This window comes from Mesoplodon bidens (genome assembly GCF_964165515.1).
Source record: "Mesoplodon bidens genome assembly, contig: HAP1_SCAFFOLD_383, whole genome shotgun sequence".
Taxonomy (NCBI): domain Eukaryota; kingdom Metazoa; phylum Chordata; class Mammalia; order Artiodactyla; family Ziphiidae; genus Mesoplodon; species Mesoplodon bidens.
This window is the reverse complement of record NW_027672551.1, coordinates 82,271-105,793: the sequence shown is the minus strand read 5'-3', so window position 1 is coordinate 105,793 and position 23,523 is coordinate 82,271. Positions and strand designations below refer to the sequence as shown.

The following is a 23,523-nucleotide window of genomic DNA, read 5'->3' as shown; positions in this document are numbered from 1 at the left end:
AGGCTCAGTAGTTGCGGTGCATGGGCTTAGTTGCTCTGTGGCATGTGGGATCTTACCAGACCGGGGATTGAACCCATGTCCCCTGCATTGGCAGGCAGATTCTTAACCACTGCATCACCCGGGAAGTCCCTCATTATCATTCTTTAATTACTGCCTAATATTCCATTCTAGGAATACACCATCATATATAGTAAATTTCTTATGAAAGAACATTCATTTTTCTAGTTTCCATATTATAAATGTGCCATTCTTTTACACTAGTTCTGTTATTTCTTTAGGTCCTAGAAGTGAAATTGCTGGACCTCAGAATATGTACATTCTTAAGGCTTTGATGTATTCTACCGGATTGTCCTCCAAAAGGAACATGTAATTTATATTCCCATCAGCCTGAAGATTGGTATGTTTGACAGATAGAAGGAGGTGACTAAAGGCAAGATGCTTATTAAAAAGAAAATATTCATTTGTTCTGGGACTTCCCTGGTGGCGCAGTGGTTAAGAGTCCGCCTGCCAATGCAGGGGACATGGGTTCACCTCCTGGTCCAGGAAGATCCCACATGCTGCGGAGCAGCTAAGCCTGTGCACCACAACTAATGAGCCCATGGGCCACAACTACTGAAGCCCACATACCTATAGCCCGTGCTCCACAACAAGAGAAGCAACCAGAGTGAGAAGCCCGTGCACTGCAATGAAGAGTAGCCCCTGCTCTCCGCAACCAGAGAAAGCCTCTGCAGCAACGGAGACCCAACACAGCCAAAAATAAAGTAATTAATTAACTTTTAAAAAGAAAATACTCATTTGTGCCCTGAATATTTATCGAGTGTCTATTATTTGCACAACACCATGATAGGTGCTGTGGATATACTGGTGAATGAGGACTCCTAAACTTGTTTCTCTCTATTCTTCCTTCTCTGATGACGGCAAGCTTGGAAACATGTCTAGCTTTGTGGATGAATTAACCAACATCACACAGCATGATGCTACACTCAGGAGACAAGGGTGCTGCACCTTGGCCCAGAGGGTGGCCTCACTGTATGGGATATTGCTCACCCACACCTTCCTTTCTATGTTCTCCCCTGTACAGATGAGGCTAGAAGCCTGGGCACTTTATTCCCCTTGCCAGCAAGGGAAGTCTAACAGAGGCAGTTTTTCCAGAAGCAATGGAAGAGACTGCTGGATTCTTTGTTTTTTCCAGTTAAACACCAGAAGAATTCTGTGACTGGCTTTGAGAGGGCATCTTGTATGAAAAATACTTATCTTTAAACACTAGAATCACACTCGGGAAGATGAGATACGCACACCATGACAGGCACATGGGAACCGAAACCAGCTTCCAGGAACACAAACGTCCCTGTACCACTTACCTAATACGCACACACACTAAAATATACATCTAAACAACTGAAACACAGAAAAAAATGGCATGCATTATTAAAATTGTTAACATTCTCTGTTTTGCTGAATGCACGTATAGTTGAATCCACACCATGAAAATGTTCATTGGGGAATTCCCTGGCGGTCCAGGGGTTAGGACTCTGCGTTTTCACTGCCGAGGGCCTGGGTTCAATCCCCGGTGGGGAACTAAGATCCCATAAGCTATGCGGCACAGCCAAAAAAAAAAAAAAAAAAAAAAAAGAAAATGTTCCTTGGACATGACTACCCTCTGCTGCCATTAGAGGGACTTGGGATCCTGTTGTTGTATGAAAACCATTAGTTGTAAGTATTTTCAATATGATAATTTTCAATATAATAGCACAGAAAATATTAAATCAACTCATGTACTCGCCTTTCTTTTCACATTCAGACAAACTTGAATATGAAATGTGAATCAATTTTTAATGTTCCACGGTATGTTATTATTTTCATACCCTTCCTTTGGCTGTTGCACCTTCTTCAGTAAAATCAATAGTGGAAATAGCATTATTGACACGTACATAAACACAACCAGACCTAGAAAAATGGACAAGAGAGTATCAGCCGCTTAACATTGTTCATCTCCGTCTTCTCCCTCACTGTCATCGTCACAACAAAAGATGTCTCGAAACAGGAAGACTGGCTTGGGGGTTGCCAGAGTCTGGATCTCAGTCCCGTTTTTCTCCATCTTCTTCTCTAATTTTTCTTGAAGCAACGGTAGACTAGTCTCATGAAGGTAGTCTATAATCTCTAAAGAAAAGAAACTGAATCTTGAGATGATCTGACAAAGCCTCTTCCCAAGGTCAAAGGACGGACGGCACAGATGATGACAATGCATTGTTACTGGCACTACTGTGTGCAAGACCTGGCTCTAACTGCTTTATTCATAGTCACTCATTCAATCCTCTCAAAAATGCTATGAGGTAGGCACTATTGTTCACCCGTGTTTCAAATGAGGCATAAAGACATGAAGCTCATCCAAAGTCATAGAGTCAGGAGGGCGAAGCCAGGATTCAAACCCAGGAAGTGCTGTCCGCTGAAAGCAAGGAGCATTTTGTCACACACTGCAGGGTGCAGTGTTACCCGAACCAGTGGTTCCCAAACAATGATGCTGGGCAGGCCACTGGCGACTCATCTGTGAGCTTGTTAGAGAAAAATCTAGCCTCTGGACCCAGACTAGAGACTAGGATCGACTGGGTCTGGGATGAGACCCAGGTATGTATCTTTTTTCCCAAGTTCCCCACCTGACTCCGATAGTCCAGGTTTGGGAATTACATATGTAAACCACCTACAAATGGCTGCAGAGAAGAAACTGTACCTCCAGTTTTTTGTGGATCAGTGTGTGTGCAGGCATGTGGTGTAAGCATGTGTGCTGTGCAATCCAGAAGCACTCGCAGCTCCTCACCCAGTGCTTGCTAAACGCCCGGCCGCCTGGTGACCACACTTCTCAAGCTCATTATCTCATTTAGTACTTTTGAAAGTCCTGTCAGGTAGGGGTTATAATTTGCCAATTTTTACCATTTTCCATTTGAAGAATCTGAGGTTCCCAAAAGTCACTACCCAAGGTCACACTACCAGCGTGTGTCCCCATATGCTGCGTTTTTAACTATTCAGATATCGAAAATACTGACCTGGAAAAGTCTTCTTCTGCCAAAACGGAACACAGGAAGCTTTCAGCTTATAAAATTTACTTTGGACGTAAGATGGAGGAACACCCCTTTAGAAAGGAAAAGGTGTCAAAAAGTTAGTGGCAGTTTAAAAATTAATCATTTCAGTCCTGTGTACTAAGTGCATTGATTGAGGGGTGGTCTACAGACCTAAGCAGCTTTCTTAATCCTCATGTCTACACATGTGAGAAAAATAAGACACGTATGAAAAGCTATTGTTCATCTGGTTAAACACACACACACAAAAGGAAGAAAAACAGAAGTACAACAACACGGATTCTGTCTAAACTAGAATAATCTAAACTACCAGTTGAGAAGACAAGGTGTAACACTAGCTCACAGGGGCTGATGCTAACATTGTCTTCAGCCCCACCCTGAGGGCTCTCCGCAGAGCAACAAATAACCCTCACGACCACTCTGTGTGGGGCCTCCTATGCTTATCCCTCGTTTTGGAGATGGGGAACCCAAGAGAAGATGCCCAAGATCTTACAGTGAATAGGGGGGAAGGGCTGGGACTTCAATTGGGTCCACTCCAAATTCTACTTTTTTCTTTCTTTTTTTTTGATATCAGTGTTTTTTAATGGAAGTATAGTTAATTTATAACGTTGTGTTACTTTCAAGGGTACAGCAGAAAGATTCAGTTGTACATATATATATATATATATATATATATATATAATTTTTTCAGATTTTTTTTTCCATTATAGATTATTACAAGATATTGAGTATAGTTCCCTGTGCTATACAGTAGGTCCTTATTGTTTATGTATTTTACATACTGTAGTGTGTATATGTTAATCCAAGCCTCCTAAGTTATCCCCCTACCTCCCGCCCGCTAACCCTTTGGTAACCATAAGTCTGTTCTCTATGTCTGTGAGTCTATTTGTGTTTTGTAAGTAAGTTCATTTGTATCAGTTTTTTAAAGATTCCACATATAATTGATATCCTATGCTATTTGTCTTTCTCTGTGTGGCTTATTTCACTTAGTATGATCATCTCTAGGTCCATCCGTGTTGCTGCCAATGGCAACATTTCACAAAACCTACACTCTTAACCACTACCTTCAGGCTAACTATATATTTGTCACAATGCAAAGGCAGGGGTCTGGATTTTTTACTTTACAAAGCTAAATAAAGTGGATGCTTACGATATTCTGGTGAGTCAAATCCACTTTTCATTTACAATAAGTAGGACAGAAACAACCACATCTTAAATATTTTTTTTAAAGTGAAAATCACTAACTTCACTTCCTGGGCACTCACTTCCTAAGCCACAAAAGCGTGGCATATTTGTTTCAGTAATTAATTAATCTAGTTGTTATATGATTAGTGGGAATAACTGGATCTGCTAGGTATGTGGAAGTACAAGATGGCTGGGCTCTCTCTGCCTCCTCATGGCAGCAGCTGCCCGCCGCGTGTGCATGGCATGACACGCACTGTCTCCTTGCTGTCGTCGTCATCACGGTGCTGTTACAAAGCTGCACAGATGAGGAAACCGTTACGCAGAGGCAAGTGAGGGAATGACCTGCCCAAGGCTGGCTAAATTATGAGCAGAGTCCCAGGACTTGACGCCCGGTCCACCTGACTGCAAAGCCCAAGATCTAGGGCATCTATGCCTTCCCTCTTCCCACAGCGCCCCACACCCAGGTTGTTCTGCAGATCAAAGCTCAGGCTTCAAGAAGTAACAATAACTGACCTGGACATTTTCAAACGAAGTAGGTGTTACATCTCATTAGGTGGAGATGCTTTCTTTAAAATCCTGCCTAAACAATTCACAAGGGAGGCTTAAAGAACCTGAAGAGACCGAACTTCTAATTTAATTATTTTCACTGTTTTAATTCGTTATTAAAACTTTGAGGATGTACTATTTCCAATGGTATTTGACTGGATGCCATGATGTCTGTTTTACAGTTTTGAGATTTCTAAACCTTAACCAGAACAATCAATATTTAAGTATATAATTCTACTTAAAATCATTAAAAACCCATTTTAATTTAAGAAATGTGATTTGTGGCAATGTCACAAGATACACAAACATTTATTGGAAAAGTCAGATTTTTCAAAAGGGGTTTGATATTACAAAGGGAGGGACCTGTCGACATGAATACTTCTTAGGATGGGAGTTGGTGGGGTACACAGCAGGACAGCCTTCCTACAAAGCCCCTAACACCCTCCCCTCTCAGGGACCCACACCCAAGAGCTGGTGCCCCACCCCTGAGACGAGCTAGAAGAGGAAAGGGTTTGGAACCATGGGCATGTGTCTGTGACTCCCAACAGGGCCTGCCACGAAAAGATTCCAATTCTCCAAGTTAAAAAAAGGACTGATTGTTCTTTGTCCATAATCCTAAGGTGTAAATATCTAACCAGCAGAACCAGTTTACACCCTTCCTAATGGATCAGTGACAACCTCACGCCAGCAGCCACGTTTCTGAAAGGCAGCCAGGTTGTGGCAGCCCTGTTCCCCTCAGCACCCTTCCCGAACTAAAGGCCAGACAGTCCCTCAACATCCCCACCTCCCAAAGCCCACCAACCCCTGAGCCCTGTGATGCTCAACAGTTTGCATTGCTTAGAGGGACTGTGCTTTGCCAGCCAGCTCTCTGTTGCTTGGCCAGCAGTGAACTCAGGTCTTCAGAGTGATGGCCTCTCCTCCAGTGGCAGGAACTGATTGAAAATGCAAGGACCATAGCAAAGAAGACAGACAGTGACAACCGATGAAATCTCACTCCTCGGAGGAGAAATGCAAAGGAACAGCACACCAAAACCACTGAGGCAAATCCGAAGAGGAACAGGAGCTTGATGTGGTCTCAAAATATCTCCCCGTGGCCGTTTCTTTTCACCAAGAGAAAAACTTACTTTTCTACAGTGGGGCAGTGTGGCAGAGGCCGCCAGAGCCAGGGGATCAAAATCAGAACCACATGCCTCATGATGGGATGTGACCTGGTGACACAAACACAGCCTCCCCCGTGACTGATTCCCGTGTAAAATACAAAACCCGAATCTAACAGTGAGGAAGCGTCTGACAAACTCCCCAGCTGAGGCAAGTTCTCCACAATGACTAGCCTGTATTTTCCCACAATTTCAACATCGTAGAAGACAAAGGCATTAACAGATACACACTACTGTATATAGAATAGATAAACAACAAGGACCTAGTGTATAGCACAGGGGACTATATTCAATGTCTTGTAATAACCTATAATGGAGGGACTTCCCTGGTGGTGCAGTGGCTAAGAATCTGCCTGCCACTGCAGGGGACATGGGTTCGAGCCCTGGTCCAGGAAGATCCCACATGCCGCAGAGCAACTAAGCCTGTGCACCACAACTACTGAGCCTGTGCTCTAGAGCCCACGAGCCACAACTACTGAGCCCACGCGCCTAGAACCCGTGCTCCTCAACAAGAGAAGCCACCGTAATGAAAAGCCCGCGAGCCGCAATGAAGAGTAGCCCCTGCTCGCCCCAACTAGAGAAAGCCCACGCGCAGCAATCAAGACCCATCACAGCCAAAATTAAATAAATAAGATAATAAATAAATTTAAAAAAATCTATAACAGAAATCATTTTGCTGTACACCTGAAACACTGTAAATCAACTATACTCCAATAATTAAAAAAAAAGAAAAGGAAAGGCAGAACAACTCTGCTGTTTAGAAGACTCTAAGGAGACAGATCCTGGACTGGATCTTAAATCAGGGGGAAAGTGTTATAAAGGACAGGACTGGGACGCTGGGTGAAATTTGCATGGGGGCTGTGTTTTAGACAATAGTAGTGCATCAGTGTCAGGTGCCCTCAGTACGATCACTGTGCTGATGCAGAATAACAGCCTTGCTGAGGACATGGCGTCCACCACTAACACTGAAACGGTTAAGGGAAAGAATTCTATTCCCTTGTAGAAGGGAGCGGGAAAGGGAGGGATGATAAAGTCAATGTGGCAAATGGTAAAAGGCTAATTATGGGCAAAGGGACCATGGGTTCTTCATCCCAGTCATAGCTGGTGTGCTCCATGAAGCTTTTAAGAGACTCTGCACACATTTCATTCACTCTTCTCAGGTGTCTTGGGGTGGAGGTGGTGGTTGGAGCGGAGGGAGGACTGGTCTGATTTACCTGGTCTGGTACGTAGACAGGGTGTTCCCAATACATATATACACAAATACAATTTATAGATGAGTTCCATAAGCAGCAGGAATTTCAGTCCTGTTCTTCAAATCTGAGAGGCATTTATTAGAACTCCTCTCTGATTTTTTCATTAGATTAATATTAAACAAATGGCCTTACCCTATGGTGCTAGCAAGATCTTCCCAGTCTATTTCATTAACATCTTCCACATTTATTTCATTCAACCTATGAGAAAAAATAAAAATTAAGTTTTCAAGCCAAAAATCAACAGGATCCACATCTTCATGGGCTCACAGAATATTAAGAGCTGGAAGGCCTCAGCGTGTTCACCCCTGCTCCAGCTCCCCTGTTACACAGGCCCAGTGTCACTGGCATGCTAACCCAAGGTCAGCCCAAGGTCTTGGGGTGAGCTACAGACCAAAAAATCACCCTTCCTCCTCCTGAGCCCTTTGCATCTCCCACCAAGCCTAGTAAAAAACACAACTTCACAAGGAACTATATTAAATATGCTGTGATAAACCATAATAGAAAAGAATGAAATATGAAAAAGAATATATATATGTATAACTGAGTCACTTTGCTGTATAGCAAAGGTTAAACACAACATTGTAAATCAACTATACTTCAATTAAAAAAAAAAAAACACAGGGACTTCCCTGGTGGCACAGTGGTTAAGACTCCACACTCCCAATGCAGGGCGCACGGGTTCGATCCCTGGTCAGGGAACTAGATCCCACATGTATGCCACAACTAAGAGTCTGCATGCCACAACTAATGAACCTGCCTGCTGCAACTAAGACACGGCACAACCAAATAAATAAATACAATATTAAAAACCAACCAAACAAACAAACCAAAACACAACTTCACCATTCAATGTAGACACACAAGAGTAGTATACATGTGTACTCAGCACTTACTAAGTGACAAACACTGGGTTAAGACCTTGATACCCACTAATCCATTTACCCTCAACACCACCTGATGAAGCTAGGGGATTATGTCCTTTCCACAGGCCAGGAATCAGGGTTGAGAGCTCGGGTCATTGGCTCAAGGTTTCATGACTCATAGGTGGTACCCACATTGGAACCCAGGCCTGCCTGACGTGAGATGCCCTCCTTGGCTCTGCTAGTCTCTGCTGTCTCTGGTAGAGGAGAAAAACCCCAGCCACGCCAGCGTGGAGAACGAGGAAGCGCACCAATGAAGGAGAAGCAGGCTTCCTGACAGAGCGCAAGAATAATGAAGCTGGACAGGGCGGCCAGAATCCAAAGGTTTCTTCTGCTCTTTGCTGTTCCTCATTGGACATGAGGCCAGGTCCACTAGACTCGCAGTCTTTGTAAAACAGTTCTGTGTCTCCCTGTCGATCAGGGGAGGGAGGACTCTGCACGGACCAGGAACTCAAAGACAAAACTAAAGACCAAGCAGCAGTGACGCCAACTAATGCATGCTAGAGAGCAGTAGGGCTCGGCCTGAAGTATTTACCTCCATTTTCCAATGGACAGAAGTAAGCAATGTCTATGTGAAAGCCTTAAAGACTCAAAGAGCTATGTTTATTGAGTGCATGCTACGTTTTGGATGCATTATTTCATTTCTTCGGCCAATAACACTAAGAGGCAGGTACTGTTATTATCATCCTCATTTAACATGAACAAACCAAGAACTAGAAAGGCAGGAAACACATCCAAGGTCATGCACGTAGAAAGTGCTGGAACAGGAATATGAACCGTGGTAATCTTACTGCAGATTCTGCTGTTTAACAATTACTCTTTGGCTAGAGAGGAAAACGGGTAAAATATCGTCACTTTCTATTTCTGTACCTTTCAATGAGGTTGATCTTGGCCTGTAGGGCATTAAGTCCCCGGTATACGTCCCGACCATTTGTCCTCTTCTTGGTTAGAATTTCCGTCCTACATTGAAAGAAAGAAAAACAGTTTATTTTCGGGGTAAAGTTTCCATTAAAATGTCCTTTGTTTTCCTCATTTAAATTGTCCTTATTCAGAACCACTTTATAACTTTTGCAACTCATCACAGCTAAGATTTACCACCATCAAGAATATACCTTTTTAAAAGTTTTTTAAAGTGGGAGAGGGTAAATAAAGAGATAGAAAGTTGATGGTTATTGAAAATGAGTGATGGATACAAGGAGTTCTAAGTTGGTGTGTGTTACACAATTTCCATAATAAACAGTATAATAAAAGGGAGGAAAAAAAAAGAATAAGCCTGCTTGCAGGTGCTAAAGGATGCTGTGTAGACTCAATTTATTTTTGCTTGTTTATCAAACAGAGAGATATTGCTCTTATTACCATTATAGCTGCTGAAACACCAAACTACACAGATTTACTAAAGTGATCAATGACTCCATGATTCCTCTAAGGCCCCAAGTTCAAGGCTGAGGGAAAGGGTTCCCTGAAGTTCCTAATGAGAGAAGCAGCCCAATTAAAAATATTTAAAAAGTGCTTCTCTTGAAGAGTGAAATCTGTCACAATCTGATGGACAGATCATGAGCTGTGACATTTACTTTCTTGAGCAGGGAGGTACATGAGGCACACACAGAGAAACTGAGAGTTTTTACGAATAGCCGCCCATGTTCACTGGTTTGAAATGTACCCGCTGATGCCATTTCAATGTTTCATGAAGTAAACCTATGCTCAGCATTCAAGTTTCCTACTTTTTTTCTTCAAATTAAAAAAGAGGGCTTCCCTGGTGGCGCAGTGGTTGAGAGTCCGCCTGCCGATGCAGGGGACACGGGTTCGTGCCCCTATCCCGGAAGATCCCACATGCCGCGGAGCGGCTGGGCCCGCGAGCCATGGCCGCGGAGCCTGTGTGTCCGGAGCCTGTGCTCCGCAACGGGAGAGGCCACAGCAGTGAGAGGCCCGCGTACAGCAAAAAAAAAAAAAAAAAAAAAAAAAAGAACCCTTGCATGTTATTTAATTATGCTGATTCTGAAGCACGGCTCCCCTTCATCATTTCCTTTTTAAGACACTGACATATCATCTTCCAACCGAGGCTTTATAACCCACTCCTTTTTTAAAAGAAATTAATTAATTAATTAATTATTTTTGGCTGTGTTGGGTCTTCATTGCTGAACGTGGGCTTTCTTTAGTTGTGGCGAGCAGGGGCTACTCTTCATTGCGGTGCATGGGCTTCTCATTGCAGTGGCCTCTCTTGTCGCAGAGCACGGGCTCTAGGCAGGTGGGCTTCAGTAGTTGTGGCACACAGGCTCAGTAGTTATGGCTCACAGGCTCTAGAGTGCAGGCTCAGTAGTTGTGGCACACGGGCTTAGTTGCTCCACGGCATCTGGGATCTTACCAGGCCAGGGATCGAACCCGTGTCCCCTCCATTGGCAGGCGGATTCTTAACCACTGCACCACCAGGGAAGCCCCCACTCCTTTTTTTTTTTTTTTTTTTTTTTCGGTACGCAGGCCTCTCACTGTTGTGGCCTCTCCCGTTGCAGAGCACAGGTTCTGGATGCACAGGCTCAGCAGCCATGGCTCACAGGCCTAGCCGCTCCGCGGCATGTGGGATCTTCCTGGACCAGGGCACGAACCCATGTCCCCTGCATCGGCAGGCAAACTCTCAACCACTGCACCACCAGAGAAGTCCCCACTCCTTTTTTTAAGCCTAAGATATAGGGGTAGAAAGGGCTCTGGTTCCTCCATATTACACACTTCCCCCCCAAAACATTATCTGTCCTTATTTCCTGAGGGTAGTCTTCTAGTAAGATAAATATTCTACAGCAGAACGGTAAGGTATATAAACAATACTCAGTATAATCTAGCAGTTTGCTTTTAACGTACAACATGCCCACTCTGGATTTCATTCTTCTTTAATGGTCAAGATGACAGAGCCCCCTTTATGCAGGATGATGGAGCCCCGTTTATACAGGAGACCTGGGTCGTGGGCTGTAGAACCACTGCTTCAAGCTGTCATGTTGCAGCTGAAAGTTAGCTCGGAATCCCTCCAGGGCTGGGAAAAGCTACGTTGGGCAAAGAACATGCAGCAACATCTGGACCAAAACTACTTCTTCATGATGGATGTACCTAAAGATGTTCTAGGATGAAAGAGTATGACTGCCCTGCTTTGGATGAAGACAGAGGAACTGCTGAATTAGAAAGCAAAAGTAAAAAGGTGGAGGTATTACTGATCACTACACTTGTGATTTCCCTCCTAAATATCCAGACGTTAATTTTGTATTTCTTTCATGCTATAAATAGGTAACAATCTTGTTTTATGAAGAAAGGGACAGAGTGAAGAAATCAGAAGTCAATATTCAATATTAAAAAGATTCAAGTTCTGTTTACAAAACAGAAACAGACTCACAGATACAGAAAACAAACTTATGGTTACCAAAGGGGAAAGGGGGCAGGAATAAATTTGAAATTGCAGATTAGCAGATACAAACTACTATATATAAAATAGATAAACAACAAGGTCCTACTGTACAGCACAGGAAACTGTATTCACTATCTTGTAATAAGTTACATTGGAAAATAATCAAAAAAAATAATATATATGCACAACTGAATCACTTAGTACACCAGAAACTAACACAACATTGTAAATCAACTCTACTTCAATTAAATAAATAAATAAATAGAATAAAAAGGTCCAAGTTCTTTATGAAGAAGCCACACAATGAATCAGGGGTGGTTAAATGCTAACTTAAATCAGCTTTCGATATTGAAGTGGTTGGAGCAGTGGATTAGAGAGGATCATTCTTGACCTACTGTAAGGCTTTCCACGTGGTAGTTACAGATATTCTTAGTAACCTCAGCAGTCCACCCCTCTCCGGAAGTTGCTGAGAGAGGGGCAGGGAATGCTTCTTGTTGAAATTTATGTAAGAAGCCTCAAACTTACCACTTACTTTGACACTGCATCCAATTCCTGGTTTCCACTTTTGCCTCCACTTCTACCCAGGATATGCCTTTGTACAGTTTTTCCCAAACAACTGACAGGCGACCTTCAGGATTCTCTTGGAGTTTAGAATCCATCTCGTTTAGCTCCTGGGGAGACATTTCCTTTAGAATCACTTCTTCAACAGCCTTGATTAGTTTCTGGGTGTCCGTCTTGCTCCAAGCACCATGATTTCTTTCTGTTGACATAAAAGGATGGTCTTGAAGTTGCTCATCTATTTGCTTTCAAACACAATATTAACAACAAAATGATGATGAGGGGTATCTGTCATTTGACATCTCTCCAAACCCACAGAAGCTACAACACCAAGAGTGAACCCTAATGTGGACTGTGGACTCTGGGGGGTTAAGATGTGTCAAGGTAGCTTCACGGATTGTAACAAATGGACCACTCTGCTGGGGGGTGTTGAGAATGGGGGTGTGCCGTGCATGTGTAGGGCAGGAGATAAGTAGGAAGTCTTTGTACCTTCCTCTCACTTTACCTGTGAACCCAAAACTGCTCTAGAAAAATAGTCTTTTTTTCCCTTAATTTATTTATTTTCTTTATTTTTTTGGCTGTGTTGGGTCTTAGTTGCAGCACATGAGATCTTTGTTGAAGCACGTGGGATCTTTTGTTGCAGCGCAGGCTCTTTGTTATGGTGCACGGACTTCTCTCTAGTTGTGGCGTGTGAATTTTCTCCCTCTAGTTGTGGTGCATGGCCCCTGTAGTTTGTGGCATATGGGCTACAGGGTGCGTGAGCTCAGCAGCTGTGGAACACGGGCTTAGCTGCCCCGCGGTATGTGGGATCTTAGTTCCCCGACCAGCGTCCCCTGCATCTGAAGGAGGATTCTTTACCACTGGACCACCAGGGAAGTCCCAAAATAAAGCCTTTATAAACAAAAAGGTAAATCAGACACTTTTCAGAAGACAATGGGCAACATCTCAATTACACAAACATAAAACTATCAGTTATGCACTTCCCTGGTGGTGCAGTGGTTAAGAATCCGCCTGCCAGTTCAGGGGACACAGGTTCGAGCCCTGGTCCAGGAGGTTCCCACATGCCGGGGAGCAACTAAGCCCACGCACCGCAACTATTAAATCTGTGCTCTAGAGTCCGCGTGTCAGAACTACTGAGCCCTTATGCCACAACTACTGAAGCCTGCGCACCTAGAGCCCGTGCTCTGCAACAAGAGAAGCCACGGCAATGAGAAGTCCGTACGCCACAACAAAGAGTAACTCCCGCTCGCCACAACTAGAACAAGCTCGCGCGCAGCAATGAAGCCCCAACGCAGCCAAACAAAACAAAACAAAACCAAAAAAACTATCAGTTACATGCAAATCAAAATGAAACTACGAAAGTGGCCATAGATTCCTTTTAAGGACCAATCACACTCACACACACATACACACACACACACACATACACAACCAACTGCAAAGAAAACAAATCCTTTCTTAATGCAATCTTTTTTTTATCTTCGAGAAAGCTGTTCTTCCTGTTTCTAAGAGTAATACCTACTGCAAGAAATTGTGAGGTTCCCAAACATTTAGTGGAAAGAGAATAACCAAACGACTTTCATGTTATATAAATAACTCTCCCCAAGAGTTTCTGGAGTGAAATTAACAGCTACAATGGCGTCACCACAGTACTTGATGAAGGCACCTGTGAATTTCTTTTTTTCTTTCTTTTTTTTACATATTGCACTCATTAAGCTATTTTTTTTAATTAAAAAAAATTATTTGGCTGTGTTCGGCCTTAGCTGCAGCACGTAGGACCTTCGTTGTGGCACACAGGTTTCTCTCTAGATGCAGAGTGTGGGCTTAGTTGCTCTGCAGCATGTGGGATCCTAGTTCCCTGACCAGGGATCAAACTCATGCCCTCTGAAGTGGAAAAGTGGATTCTTAACCACTGCACCACCAGGGAAGTCCCAGCACCTGTAAATTCCTAAAGCCAGTCCTTGGTGCAGGGCATCAAAAGCTTCTATGATTCGCTCTTCTTGTCTACATGCTCACAGTCATGCTAAGGAAGAGGCCGCAAGCTGGAAGGCTACAGATATCTTCGATCTGGCCTACAGAATGTTATTGTTACTATTTCCCCAATAACAATTTGGATGAATATTTAAAAATCAAGAGAATCCCAAGAGGGTTTTCCCTGGTAGGGCAGTGGTTAAGAATCCGCCTGCCAACGCAGGGGACACGGGCCCAATCCTTGGTCTGGGAAGATCCCACATGCCATGGAGCAACTAAGCCCATGCACCACAACTACTGAGCCTGCGCTCTAGAGCCCACGAGCCACAACTACTGAGCCCATGTGCCACATCTACTGAGCTTGCGCTCTAGAGTCTGTGCGCCACAACTACTGAAGCCAGCGCGCCTAGAGCCCATGCTCCACAGCAAGAGAAGCCACCACACTGAGAAGCCCGCACACTGCAACAAAGAGTAGCCCCTGCTCACCGCAACTAGAGAAAGCCCGCTCACAGCAACGAAGACCCAACACAGCCATAAATAAATAAATAAATAAATAAATAAATAAATAAATAAATAAATAAATAAATTTATTTTAAAAAAGAGAGTCCCAAGAAAAAAAAGATCTTGATTTCACACACACGTGCAAATCCAGATGTTTGCTTTACTTCTTGGAAACTGGCAGAATTGGCTGTGCTGAGTCTTCGCGTGGCACCGGTGGCCAGAGTTGGTGGCACAAAAGGCGTGGTCTCCACCACCTCAGAGTTTACCACGTGCGGACATGCAGACGCCTTGCTGGGACCCGCTGCACGGCTCTGCCTGCAGGGCCGGAGCATGTGAGCCTCTGGGCTGAAGCTAACACCCACTAAGGACTGTCTTCTGAAAGCAACTGGGGACTTTTTAAGGTGAAGAATATAACCAAGGAAGCTTTTTATGAAAGAAGAGAACAGACAAGAGACGACTGACACTGGCTTTGGGAAACGTCCCTGACTAACAGGCCCTCCCTTTGATGGTTTCCCTGGTCACCTGGGGGAAAGGACCTTGGTGGCCCAGGTTCTCCTGCCCACCGGCTGAGTGGGTTTCAGTTTACCTGGCAGTTGGAGTCACACTGAAAGCTACTGACATAACGTGTGGCAGAAATCAGTCTGGTGAATAAAGGCTGCATCAATATGCATGAAGAAATAAATGAATCAGTAAGAGAATGGCTGAAAGAGTGATGACTCTCTCAGAAGACAGGCCTGCAGTGATGCCTGGGCCCTGGGCCACTGTGGGCTGATTTGTTCACCAAAGTGGGCTCTAGAGACCACGACTTACAACTGCTGATCTGGGAGAACTTCAGGGCCACAGAGAGGCTACTTCCAGACATCATCTCGCCAATCTTTCTCCAGTCGTTTCCATGGAGGGACTGGTATATCTTTAGCTTCTCGGTATCTCCTTTGCTATACCTTAGAGGAAGGGAAAACAGATCACAGCTAAGCGTTAACCACAAGCTTAAAACCACTATTCTCACTGCAGCACGCTGCGACGCTGGGAGAAGCCGTATAGGGCGGGCTGTCAGGAAACCTGCTCAGCGCAGTCCTACCAAGGTCCTGAGCCCAGATACTTCCTGTCTCGGCATCGCAACCATGAGCACCCTGTAAGTCAGTCACCGCAGTCCCTGGCTCACTTACACAGAGGCCAGGGCAAATAATCTGATCATGCTATTCCCCAGCCAAATCCATAAAGGCTTCACACAATAAAACCCAAACTTCTGACTGTGCCTGCAAAGCTCGGTGCTCCCTAAGTTCAACCCTATTGGCCTTATCGGCCTTTCTCACCTCGAAGCCTCTGGACCTGTGTTGGGAATGGCCTCCCTCCACCGCTGGAAAGCTCCTGCAAGCTCTTCAGAAGCAGCTTAAATGGTGCATCTTCAGAGAGGGCTTCCCTGACCACCTGGTTGGAGGTGTCCTGCTGTCCTCTCCCACAGGACACTCTGCTGCTCTCTCACTGCCCCCGTCACCACTGGCAACTGTACGCTCGTGGCTTCCCTGGTTTATCTGACCCTTCGTCTAGGCCACCACTGGCCAATGGAAATATGAGCCACAGATGTCATTTAGAATTTTCTAGTGGTCAGGTGAAAATTAATTTTATTAATTTTTTTAAAGATAATTTATTGGCTCAGGCAATTGAAAAGTCCAGATACAAGTGGGCCCTAGGGTGAGCTTAATCCAGGAGCTCAGTCAAATCACCAAGGACCACTTCCCACCATTCCACTCTGCCTTCCATGTGTTTGGGGGTTTTATTTAGCGGCAGCATGCGGCATGTGGGATCTTAGTTCCCCAACCAAGGATCAAACCCACACCCCCTGCAGTGGAAGCACGGAGTCTTAACCACTGGACAACCAAGGAAGTCCCTAATTTTATTTAGTTTTAATGAATTAATAACATATCTTATTTAACTCAATATACTAAAAATGCAGCCATTTCAACATGTAATCAGAACCTAAAAGTATGAATGAGACACTTTACACTCTCTTCTCCACACCAAGCCTTCTAAGTCCATTGTATACTTCACTCTTCAGCGCATCTCAGCTTGGACTAACCACAGTTCAAGTGCTCCATGGCCACATGAGGCTGGTGGTCACATGGATGGACAGCACAGCTCTGGAGGGGAAGTCCTCGGAGGGTGGGGACCCTGTCAGTTTTCTACACTTTGGAACCCGGTAATGCTTGACAGACAACAGGTGCTCAATAAAGATGAGACAGGGACTTCCCTGGTGGCGCGGTGGTTAAGAACCTGCCTGCAAATGCAGGGGACATGGGTTCGATCCCTGGTCTGGGAAAATCCCACATGCTGTGGAGCAACTAAGCCTGTGCGCCACAACTACTGAGCCTGAGAGCCACAACTACTGAAGCCCGTGCGCCTAGAGCCCATGCTCCACAACAAGAGAAGCCACCGCCATGACAAGCCCACAAACTGCAACGAAGAGTAGGCCCTGCTCGCCACCACCAGAAAAAGACCGTGCGCAACAACAAAGACCGAACACAGACAAAAATAAAAGATGTGACAGATGCCTTAGCACAAATCGGTCACAGTTTAAGGAAGTTAAGAGGCAGCAATCCCACATAAAAGCAAATACATTAAAAGAAAAGAACTAAAGTGCACTATAATATATGCAGATTTTGAGATTAAACATCTTAAATGTTTAAGGGAAAAAAAGCCATCATTATGACATTTTATAATTCCTTTTTGGTGGGAAGGAAGAGGGGTCAGAAGTGGTAGTTTATGTTATTACTAATGCAACACAAAAGCAGCCCTAATAAAATACTAACCATTTCTAATGAGGATGATCCACAACTACCGGGGGACAGTAAGATCCTAGCATTCTCAGAAATGGATCTAAAATGCAGAGCATGGTGAACAGAGATGCGAAATCCTTCACCATTAAGAATCAAGCTTTTTAGCAGTTTCCTTTATAAGGCAAGCAGGGTCTTCCTGAGATTTAAAACAAGACTTAAAAGTACCCTTGAAGCAACAAAAAAGAGGACATGAGAGAAAAACAGAGTGTACGAAAATGAGGAAACAGGTGTACTGACCTCCATGGCCCCTTGGAGCCTTACAATTCTTTGATTTTTGACTTTCTATGGCTTTTTCACTTAAGAGTTCCTTAAGTTGGAAACATACTTTAAGGGTAAATGGTCAGCACAACACAAGTAATATGGTACCAGTGAATGAACTTTATTATCAGAATGACAGACCTTCATTATTTGAAAAATGCCATTTCCCACAGTGATGTAACAGGTAGAAAAACAGGTTACCTCATTCATTTACCAAAAGCATCATTTTGGTCCCACTTAAAATGTCACCCTTAGTGAATTTCCTTAAAGTACATGGCGGGGGCTTGGGAAAAAGAGAGGGCAGGTTTCAGTCTGTGTGGAGGCGCCTTTCTTCTACTTCCGGTTTATTTCTTTTGGTAAAATTTTTAAAAAGAAGCCGAGGTCATATCAATGTTACGTTCTGATAGTACCTATGTCCTGATTCAAGATCACGGCGCTCAGTAGGACCCAACTGGCCGTGACAGATTCACTCCATCTGCCTCCTGGAAGTGAGATCAGTAGTTGAGCCCTAGGTGGCTGTCTGGGCCCTCAAGGGTAGGAGCTGATGCTTTCTCCCTCATCCCTTTGTCCTTAAGCAGAGTGCTTACCCACCACTGACGCTCAGTCTACATTTGATTTATTTGGAATGTTGGAAACAGAACATAATTGGGTATTTTATTTAGGAAAAAAGGGAGGACAGAAAGGCTACCGCCACATGAAGCTCTGCATTGATGTTACCGAATCACACTTAAATGACCTCACACAAATGCTCACCCCCACCTTCAAATATTTACTGAAAACCCAAAGCACTGGGCTCAGTGCTGAAGGGCACACATCACACTGAGAAGGAAAGTCTGGGTTCGCAGGGAGCTTACAACTTAGGAGACTGCCGAGAAAACTGCACAGGTGACGCTAAGAGGCAGCGCGTGGAGAATGCTACAATTGACAGCATAAAGTAAAAGCCAGGGATTTAGAAAGGGGAAGATGACAGAAGATTTATTCAAGAGGTGGAAACTGAAAGGGACTTTGGAGACATACACCTGACGGCACATCTGGTTTCACACACGAAACTCTTCACGATTTTGTTGTGTACGTTTTGATTTACAGTATCAGCAAAGACTAGAGAAATGCTCTGCTCAAGTTTTTTCTTACCTGCCTTTGTAATTGTTGACATCAAACATCTTCTTTGCTCGACAGTATATGAGTTTCCAGGGCCAGGCAATGCCCTTACCTAAAGTCGGAAGAGAGGTGGTCAGAGGGACAACCGGAGCGTGGCATGAAACACAGTCACAATTATAAAAGAAACCCAGAAGGGCCCCTTTTTACAGCACACGCTATCCTAGACCCCAGGTGGAGGGTGCGGTTTCCTATGTCCTGCAGAGAGCCGTCTTGGGGAGCAGATATACAAAATCCCCAGTTTCCGTGGCCATCTCTGGAAACTAGATGCTTAGTATGTAGGGGCTCTAGCTTCTGTTCTGCTAAATTCACGGAAATGACCCTTATTAGGCAAAGAGCTTTTACCGTAATCTGGAGGTGGAGGACACACTCCAGCAGCTCCCCATAAGATAAACAAAAAAACTTTGCAATTGAATAAGCTTCTTCCTGCTTTGCCACTCTAAAGATGAAAGGATCCCCCAGCAGGGGCTCACTGTTCTGTTTTCCTTTGTGCATTTCACCTAAGAAATTATTCTCTTTAAATTCAAGAGAGATTTTTTTTTCCAGTCCAAACCTACATTGCTTCGTGACCTTCTAACTTCCCCAGGATACCTCCAAGAGGAGGGTTCCAGCTCAAAGCGCAAAAATGGCTCTACTTAAAAAAACGTCTGAGACTCTGGTGTATACCAGAGTACTTTGTGCAGTGTATGCAAAAAATACACAATAGAGGTCAAGAAGAGAAACCAAAACCGTAATTGTTACCAAGTAGGAAAGCTGGAAGCTGATCATCTAATTTGTTAGAAAATCTGTAAAAGCACTATCCTTGGGAGACGTGAACACATTCCAAATCCCTGAACGTATAGGCTGGCAATAAAAATACTATTAACGTAGCAGCGGCTAACATGCACTGCATGTACTGGACGGGCCAGGCATTGTGTTCAATACTCACCATGGTTATCTGTGCAAGGCTGGAAGGCTGCAGATGGTCAAAGAGGCCACAGTTCTAAACTTACCAACGTGCAATCTAAACGAGTACTTTCTTTTTAAGTCGGTGATTAGAGATTTCTCCTCTGGGTATCTGTCTGTGTACAGCAGCTTGTCTGCATTCTCGATTCCTGTCAGAGACAGAAATTCTCGCACATTTTTCTCTAACTGCTTATTTTCCTTCACGGAAATCTTGCCAAATTTAATAGCGACACCTAGGATTTGGGGAAGGAGAAAAAGGTACACAACTGTCAACAATGAATGAAAGCGAACCACCGTTTTGTCTTTAGCAATCACAACAGCACCCGTCAGCTCCTCCCCACCTATCGGGGAGCAGCCCCTACTTGTGCCCTTGACATTGGCTCTCCTGCAGAGTTCGGCCAAAGCCACACTGTCCTCCCAAAGTCTTCCCTGGCCATCCTACTCCAATGTGACCTTTCTTGTGTCATCAATTCCTTTTTACACAGTTATTTAAGAAATAAATTAACAGTAATAGAAATTCATTAAAAATTCAAACAGTGTTGAAATAAAAGTTTAAAAGAAGCGCCCCCCCCCACTTCACTATCCTCTGCCCCTCCTCCCCCCAAGGCAGTGCTGGGAACTGGGTGGCACAAACATGAACATGTATATTCTCTACGAATATATGTTGGGGGGAGGTGGGGACAATGTCACTGCAATTTACGTTCTATTCCTCGTCATAACTCAAAGCACTCAAGTCTCATTATTATTGACTGCATTACACAGTACATTTTCCTAATCTTAAACTTATTTTAAAAATCTTTTATCACTTGCAGTACACAACCTTACATTTGTAGTTCATTCTGAAACCCAATAAGCTTTCTGGGAGGTTCTTGTAACACAGTGAAATCAAGAAGGAGACCAAGCTGGGTGTTGCCTGAAGCCATGCCCACTACAACCAGCTCACCCTCAAATTAATATCCTTGAAATTACACCTCATCAAAGCTGATGATGTTGATATGCGTGTTTTAATTTGATTTCACTTGTGCCCCCGTCCCAGTGTCTCAACCACTTAACCTCCTCCCCCTCTTCTTCCGGGCTTGATCTTCTAGTCTGTGGATCACCTGGATCCATTAGTCCCGTTTTTCCTCGCCTCCCCTACCAGAAGTTGGGCACAGAGGAGGAAAACTAGTGCACTTCAGTTTGGTAATTTTACAGTGCAGATAATGATTCTGGAAGGAGATAAAGCTGAAAGTAGCTAAGGGATGCTCTTTGTGAATCTATAAATATGAACCACTCACAAAAGAAAGTCAGGGCTAGTTACGCATATAGAAAAGTTCAACAAATATTCAAGTCCCACAAGCTTACCCTGGGCTTTAAATTCTTTAAAGCGTCCCAAGTCATCCCGATATATTCACTTAGTTGTAGTGGCAGCCCTCTCCTTGATATCAGGGAGGAACTCCTGGAGCTGCCTCACAGTGGAATTCAAATCCACGTCTGAATTATCTGAATCTCTCGAACCTTCAGATAAATATTTCGTTTCAGGATCTTTAGCCGACTCCAAATTGCTTTCTTCTTCATTTGTGGGTTCTAATCTAAGGAGAAAAAGTGGATTGATTAACACTGACAGGTCACGTGCCCTAATGGCTTTCAGATTCTTTCCTTACAGTGACTCTCCCTTTGACTACGACAGCATTAAAGCTGGAAGGGATCTTGGAGTTGATTCCGTCTGTGATGTCTGAACTCTTTAATGTAGCTTTACTAACTTGGATACACCTCAGAGGCTGCCTGGAAGGTAAACATGTCGCCTTAAGCCCTATTTCCACCAGGCATTGCTTATGTTACTATTTCTCAACTGTATTGTTTCAGATATTGACTTCCTCATAAGCTCAGCCCTCTTCTACACCCATGGATACTCAAGACACCTCCCCCCGACCAATGAGTTGTTTTATAATAATGGTTACTAATTAGTTAAGTCAATATTCAGGGTTTACATCGTTACAATTGCTTCCTTGCAGTTAACAATGGCCACATATTTTCCCCTTGGCAGTATAAAGAAAACATAGTCTTCTATGTATCTATCACTAATTCATTCCCACAGACTTTCTGCCAGATGTGCAAAGGTGTTCTTAGCCAAGGGCATCAGCTAACCACCCAGACAGGAAACTGAAACAAAACAAAAACAAAAACAAAACTGTACGTATTTGTCTGAGCAAAGGGTCAACAGCTTTCACAGGTCCACAGCCCCATACAAGTTAAGAACCACAGGCCGAGAACATTCCTGCATCATTATCAGTGATCTAAAAATGTCCCCAAAGAGAGGGCACAGAGGATGATGTGAGTTGGGCCCTCTGCCATTTAACTTCTATGTGAAACTATTTTAAGCCAGGACAATCTAGCAAATGTAAGAACGTCACAGAGTAGAAAAGGGGAGAAAACCTGTCCCAACTCCCAGGAACTGAAATAAAGTGCTTCAAAAAAATTCCTGCATCTACTCATCGGCCAGGATACTTAAATGATAATTATATAAAGAACGATATCTAAGTTTCTTTTATTAGGGAGAACCCTAAGTCAAGTTTTTTTCCTGTTCAGTAGCATTCTAAGTTCTCTGATCCTTTCTCCTCTCTCTGTACATATAGACAAGGTAATTGTGGGGTCTTAAAATTCTTTTTAAACTTATACATAGAATTTCAGGGCTGAAATAATTCTTAGTGAAAACAGACTGTAACTGCCTTATTTTGTACATGAAGAACGCAAAGTACCTGCCAAGTTACTCAGTTAAATGTGCACGACATCCTATACATTCGATGGTCTATCTCTTTATGATTTCTGCCCCTTCCTATGGCCGTGCTGAACAAAGAGGTAACGGGCAGACTTCACACCCAAGACGCACACCATCAGAAGGCTCTACACCCACACGTTACCTCTGCACCTCTTCCGAACAGGCCTGGGGTTTCTCCTCTTGTGGCCTGGGTTTCACACTTTCTTCAATCAAGGTACCAGTACCTTCCACTGAATCAAAGCGCGTGTCCTCAGAGCTCGTCCTGAGCACTGAAAACTCACCAGCAGGTGCCACGGCAGTATCAACAGAAGATCTTCTCTTCCTTTTCTTAGACTTTTTCTTAAGGCCACTGGACTCCTGATTGCCCCCTGCAGTCCCGACCGCACCAATCACTTGAGATCCCTCTGAGTATATGTTCTCAGCGCTCTCAGGCGCAGGCAAGGCCTCGAATTCCTGGTCACTTGGACGCTTCCTCTTTCTTGTCTTAGACTTGCTTTGATCTGCAGACACTGGTAGTTGTGCGATTTCACCTTCTTGGCCCATGGGAGGCTGGGGTTCCTGCTCTTGGGATTCTGATCTGGGCAGGGTGATGCTTGCACCCAGACTCTCCTGGACAGCATCACAGGACCTGACTTTCCTCCGATGTTTTTTTATGCTTTTTCCCCCGAACTTTATCATGCAGTTCTGACTCATTTTCACGTGACTTAGTAACTAAATGTGCTTCAGGCCCTTTTGTTGACTTTTGCCGCTTGCTTACATCAATGTAAATGACATCGACATGCTTTCTAAAATTCTTGGGTGTGTTCACAATGTTTTCTTTTTTTTTTTAATTCTGTCTCAATTATCCTTTATTTGTAGTTTACCTTGAATTACTCTGGTAACCTATCGAAGTTTTTTTTTTTTTCTCCAATTCGTGCTGTCTCGGCGCACGTACGTGTCACCAGCTCTTTTTTTTTTTTTTTTTTTTAATTTATGGCTGTGTTGGGTTGGGTCTTCGTTTCTGTGAGAGGGCTTTCTCCAGTT

General features: G+C 43.9%; 1 pseudogene across 1 annotated transcript; it reads right to left on the bottom strand.

The window, feature by feature from the left end:
* Window positions 1-1,833: 1,833 nt before the first annotated feature.
* Window positions 1,834-23,193, bottom strand: LOC308610061 (transcription termination factor 1-like; annotated as a pseudogene). Its single transcript has 10 exons — window positions 22,643-23,193; window positions 21,087-21,313; window positions 19,790-19,975; window positions 18,774-18,852; window positions 15,361-15,491; window positions 12,046-12,280; window positions 9,006-9,095; window positions 7,348-7,413; window positions 3,042-3,127; window positions 1,834-2,160 (listed from the first exon to the last, which is right to left on the bottom strand). The product of its transcript is annotated as a transcription termination factor 1-like (transcript).
* Window positions 23,194-23,523: the final 330 nt, after the last annotated feature.